Genomic DNA, 6,000 nt, shown 5'->3' on the forward strand with positions numbered 1-6,000 from the left:
GCTTGTTCTCTTTATGTGTCAAGGTTCTGAATCAGCTTCAATTTAATAATTACACACAGAGTGTTTAGGTTGCAGAGCCTCGCTCCCTACAGTTAGGAAGTGTCTGGGCTACTGCTTACACAACCTTTAATTCAGTGGCTATCCTGCTCTTACCTAATGGGCCAGAAGAGGCCTCTGGCAAAGCCAGGACTGGAACCTAATTCTTCTGGACCCATTGTCACTGTCTGAAATTTAAGAAAGGATGCTTTTCTTTGGTATCAAATTATATTCAATGATATAATTAAAGGCTGTTATTGTAATGAAGATGACATTCAATCTCGTTAAATACTGTCATCCCTCCATCATTCAGGGAAATGGAGAGCAGGGGTATCCTGGAGATCATAGAGCAGATGAATGATTAAATTAAGCCTGGCTCTGATAAGACCAGTACTGGCTGACACTGCTCTCTCAAGTGGCAGGTACCCCTCTTCCAAACCTTCTCAGGTCTCCCTGCACTTCTGGTGCCAGGCTTTCGGAAAACTAGTTAGTATGTTGAACCCAACTGACTCCATAGGGGTTTTGCAGTCTGTATCTCCTTGCACAAGAGCAGCAGGGGAGTGCCTCTGGACCCAAGCTGGCTGTCCATGTGCAAGTTGAGGAGTTCTCTTGGAAACACAGGAATGGAGAGGCACATGAAAGAGGGGGGCAGAGGGGGGGAACTGGAGGCCAAGTAAAAAAAAAAAAAAAAAAAAAAAGACAACAAGTCAGCTGGCTTTCAGTGGGGCTTGTTAGTACTCTGGTGCTGCTCAGGGACAGGAACACATGGTAGACAAGGCTACAGCTAGCCAGGGTCCCTCACGGCTCATCAGCCAGGCCTGTGTGGGGCAGTGCTCACAGTGTAAACCTGACTGAACAAACCTACAGCTCCTCAGAACAGCTCCACCGTGTCTCTGGTATCAATCTGCTTTCCTGAAACACCAGGCAGCAGCTGCACTTCACCAAACCCAGAGCAGGAGGACAGTTCTCAATGGGTGCTGTGAAAAAAATGTCCTGTGTCCAGTGCTCAAGCCCTCCATGTCCCAGGTCTTGTCCCCAGGCTGTGTGTCAACAGAGCAGCAGGCAGAAACCAAGACCCTGTTAACTCTGCACTGTGTTCAGGAGTGTAACAAAAACGAGTCGTCATCCCCTGAGAGCTCATCCACCAAGCAGAGGAAGTAGCTCATTAGTCCAGTGTTCACTCATTCATTTATTCATACAGTTTTCTTGCAGCATTGTTTTTCTGTGACTAACAAGCAATTATTTGAACCCTTTCCTTGTATGAGAATTGCGGCCCTTCAACTCATCTGCTGTTACAATCCACCTGCCTCTCTCACGGGTTTCATGATTAGTCAGATAAGTTTAGATAGCAAGTTACACAACCTTTATAAATTATGTTTTGAGCTTTGTGTTTTCAGTTCTTTCAGAGCCATATGTAAAAATAATGTGTTATAAGTTGCTTTGTTTGCAACTATTTGGAAAGCGGTTTTGCCAAGGCACAGTTAAACAAATTCATGGTGAACCTTTTAAGCAAAACAGAAAGTTTTGTATTATTTTCACTTTGCAAGTTACTGCTGTGAGTGTTGGTGGAGAACATCTGCTTAAGATCTTTTTTACAGAAAAAGACACAAAGTAAGATTCAGCTACACAGGAAAAGTCAGTGTGCAAGTAAAAGGACTTCTCTTGAGGTTTGTTTTTTTAGAAATAGAATTATAGAAAATACTTTATTCAATTGGTTCTGTTGAATCTGTAGAATCTAATCCCAAATCTTAATCTAAGTAGTTTTTTTCTGATAGATGCCTGGTAGTCCTTTCTTAAGAGGCAGAGACTAAAAACCCATATATGCTAATAGTAAGATAATAAGTTTTTAATTTTAGACTAATGTTTTGTGTTGGGAAGCTGATTGTTGTCCATTGTAAACAGCAATTTTAAAGCAATAGTTATACCATATCAATAGGAAACACAAAATAAGCTGATTACTGTAAATTACACTGAAAACCCAACCCTTAGATTTATGATTTAGGTTGCTGAGAAGGAAAACAGAAATGAAAACACCATGAAAAACTGAATCACTGTTCTGCCTCCTGAGGCTAAATGAAAATCTCCAGTATAGTTATTACATTCATTGGCTAGTTTAATAAAAAATATCAGAATCATAAAACTGTGTAAAACATAGGCATACATGAGTTCTATTTTCTCCAGTGATGGCCTTATCTGTTTAGAATTAAAAACTTCAAAATGCCTCTCTAGCAAACAATCTCACCTTCTAGTAGATGCTATTCTGACAACATTCTGAAATTTTAACCTGTTTTAAGAAAAAAAAAAATTAAAATAAGAAGTTTTGAGCATGAATAATTCTGTTAGCCCAATTATGACGGTTGAAATGAACCACAGATATGAAACTTGATGGTTTTCGCAGATTCAGCAAATTGTCCTAAAATCAGATTAATTGCATTACAGCTTGAGCACTGAATTGTATGGTACTTTCATAGGAAGTTTGTAATAGCTGTGAAGGCTGAAGCCATCTTGTCCTGTGCAGGGAATCAGACAGAGAACCAGGGAAGTGACTGCCTTCCATCTTCCCCACTTTGGCCCACACTGAAGAGGTAACCCTGGACCAGCTCTTTCAGCACCCACCAGCCAACCCAAGCTGACTCATCTCATTTCTCCTGGGTTTATTTACAGCTCTGTGCAACAGCCTACTGCTTGCTGCTGACTTGGTTCTTTTTGTTGTTGTTGTTGTTATTCAGTAGGAGTGAGATTGCCAAAGTTGTGGTTGTTTAGTTTGTAAAAGATGAGCTGGTCAGCTTCTTGTGCCAATGCTGTTGTCCCAAGAGCTGATTGTGACTGTCTGTCAGGCACAGCGGGGCTGAGCAGAGGTGGGAGAGCAGTGGGGCTGAGCAGAGCTGGGAGAGCAGAGATAGGAGAGCAGTGGGTCTGAGCTGGCTCCTAATTCCAAGATAGACACAGTGTCATGTGTCCTGCTGTGTGGAATCTGTGACCCAGCACGGAATTAAGACTTGGCATTGCCTCAAAGGAAAATAAAACAAGAAAAAAATGTGAATGGCCATGCAGGGCCATCCCAGAGGTCTAATGGGCACAGTGTCTGCTTTTGACAGGGACCAGCCATGGGCATTTGGAAAAAGGCTGGTGAGTGTAGAGCAAGTCCAGCCCCACATGTAGCATCTCCAGGTCTCTGAAGAGCAGGGTAAGGATTTCCTCACACTGTGGTTGCCCTCGTGCCAGCAGCCACCCAGGACAGCTACAAGCTGTGACATCCAGCACTGGCTGGGAACTCCCACAGGGCTTCTGGCTCAGCAGGTGCACGGGCTGGATCCGTATGCGGGATGGCATCTGAAGGCAGATAAAGAGAAAATTATTGCCTTGACTCATAAGTGCCTCCTGTAATTTGAAATGGGAAGTGGAAATACAACCTGTTTTGATGGTCTGCTCCTGGAAGCTCACTGAACCAGAGACTTTCCAGATGACTCAGAGCAAGATGGTTGTTTGCTGAGAACTGCTGTATCAAGGATTTGGCAGGATTATATAACAAGCCATTGTCCTTCACCCCGATAATGTGTCTTCTCTGTGAGACTGATGCTTACAATTCACCAGTGTGAGGAACAGCAATAAAACAAAATGGCAAGTGCCTGGAGGCATCTCCAGGATGCAGCTGAGCTCCTGCCTGGAACAGATCTATTATTTGCTTCTAGACATTGCACTCCAGTTCAGGAAAACATGATAAAATTTCACTGCTAGTCTCATGATGCCATTCCTTTGCAGTGGTCCTGTTTAGGTTGTGTTTGCCATAGTGTACCTCTTTGTATTTAGCAGAAGCACTACAACTAGTTGTGGAGAATGTACCTCTTTCTTTGCCAAGGCTCAGAGAGTGAACTCTTTGGAAACTGGAGCAAGGCTGGCTAATTTTGTGTGCTTGAATTTAGCTATGTCTCTTTAAGTGCCCCTCCTGGAAAAGATTGCTCTGGATTGAGCTTTGGTGAAAATTATCAGTGTTTGTAGATGAAGGTTAAGAATATCCTTTCTTGTATGCTTTCTCCCAATTCAGGGGAAAAAAACAACAAACACCGCCACACAAGAATACAAACAAACAAAACAAAAAAATGAAAACCCAGAAGAAACAGGAATGGTCCTTTTTGTCAATGTCTGATATCAACAAAAGTTCTTAAAAATAAGAAGATAATTGATTGTGTCAGGGAACTCCAAGAGTATTTCCAGTCCTTGGAACCGTGTTTGAAACTAATTAACTCTGTTCCAGCCAAAACCAGCAGAAGACCCAAGCTGGGAATTGTGTTTATTTGCTGATGTTCACGTAACAAGAGATGAAGTGACCATGATGATTTTATTAAAGCTGCAAGCGCCTCACCAGGAGGTTTTGTTGGTTTGCCTGTGATCACTAGAAGGAATGAGAGAATTGGCTTCCTTCCCTCTAATTTGTAATGGTTTAGAGCAGAAAGTTCTTACTCTGACTTGATGCAGAGAGCCAGTTTTGCTGCATGTGAAGCTGGTAGCTGAATCTGGCTAAATGCACGTCTGCCTTTATTCACAAGGCTGATGATATCCAGCTCTGTTTCCATCCCATCAAATACAAATGGTCCCTTAGCAGGAATATTGTTGTGTCAGGAGTAATCTGGGCAAGTTGCTGAGGCATAACACAGCCAGACCCAAGATTCAGGACAGACAGAGAGGTCAGCATTTCCACTGCTTGTACAAGTGCCAAAGCTGCAAGTGCAGATCAGTTTGGATACACAGCAATGTTTGTACCCAGAGCTATCCCACCAACATATTTCTAAGGCCCTACAAATACAATTTGGATCTCACGCTGGTGTTTTGGGGTTACACCCTTCTGCTTTCAATAGAGTTATTCCAGACTTATCTGGAATCTGAGTTATTTTCAGAAGCGTTGTGTACTTGCAAATGCCTCAGGTTTGTTTCTAGTAGGCTTTTGCTCTTACTATTAATGCCTTGCAAAGGGTTTTATGAGAGAGACTCCATTTGTCTTAACAGTTAAGTTTTTATAGCTGGAAGCAATTTTCTTTAGTGTAACATTTCAGGAGCCCTTTATGGCTAGCGATATTTCATTGAATGCCTGAAGATTGAGACCTACTGCATGACTTTATCATGTATAAAGCTTATTATCTGACATGATTTGGTGCATAGCAGGCTTATTTATTTAAAAGGTCACACAATCATATTTCACCCCTGCTAATGGTATTTTTATCCATTTAATAGGTTTATCCTAAAGCATATTTATTCCTAATGCATTTTATTCAGAAGCCAGTTAATAACTTTAACTCTTTAGGCTCTTAGCAGGATACAGAAGCCAACTTTTCAGAAGAAGAGTTTGACCAGCTGGGCCAAATCCAGCAGCACACAAGGTCCAATACAGAGTCCCATGCATCATCTCTTGATTCAACTCAGCACCTTGAAGATGTAAGTCATCTTTTGGACTTCAAGTGTGACAACAATCAGGGGAAAAAGCACTGTGCTGTGTAGAGCCTGGAGCTGTCTTGGTCCTTGAGCTGCCAGCTATCCTTTGGGTAGTTACAGGTAGTAAGTCTCAGGGCCAATTGCATTTTGGTTTATTTCCCAGAGAATTTTTTTCAGATATGACTATAGTTGCCTTTGTTTTGCCTGGATGTAAAAGGCAGGTCTCACTCTCTGGACCAATGCACAGGGACCAATGGCATCTGTAATGAAAGCTGTTCATTTTCTACAAACTCGTGCTATTTAATGCCCAGATGCAAGTCATATTTGCGTCTGTTGGTGACTGAGCTGAGTTTTCTCTGGAATTTTCCTTGTAAAATACATCAGTAATCACAGTAAGCTTGCGCTGCTGCAGAAGAGAGAAGAAAGGGTGATACATAAAACCTTGCAGGAGCTGGGGCTATCATTTCTGTCTGTGTGTCCCCTTCATACAACCTGCAGAATTTCCCCAAAACAAGGAGAAGGCATCATTTGCATCTC

The sequence above is a fragment of the Pyrgilauda ruficollis genome, unplaced genomic scaffold (genome assembly GCF_017590135.1).
Source record: "Pyrgilauda ruficollis isolate IOZ18807 unplaced genomic scaffold, ASM1759013v1 scaffold2, whole genome shotgun sequence".
NCBI classification, from domain to species: domain Eukaryota; kingdom Metazoa; phylum Chordata; class Aves; order Passeriformes; family Passeridae; genus Pyrgilauda; species Pyrgilauda ruficollis.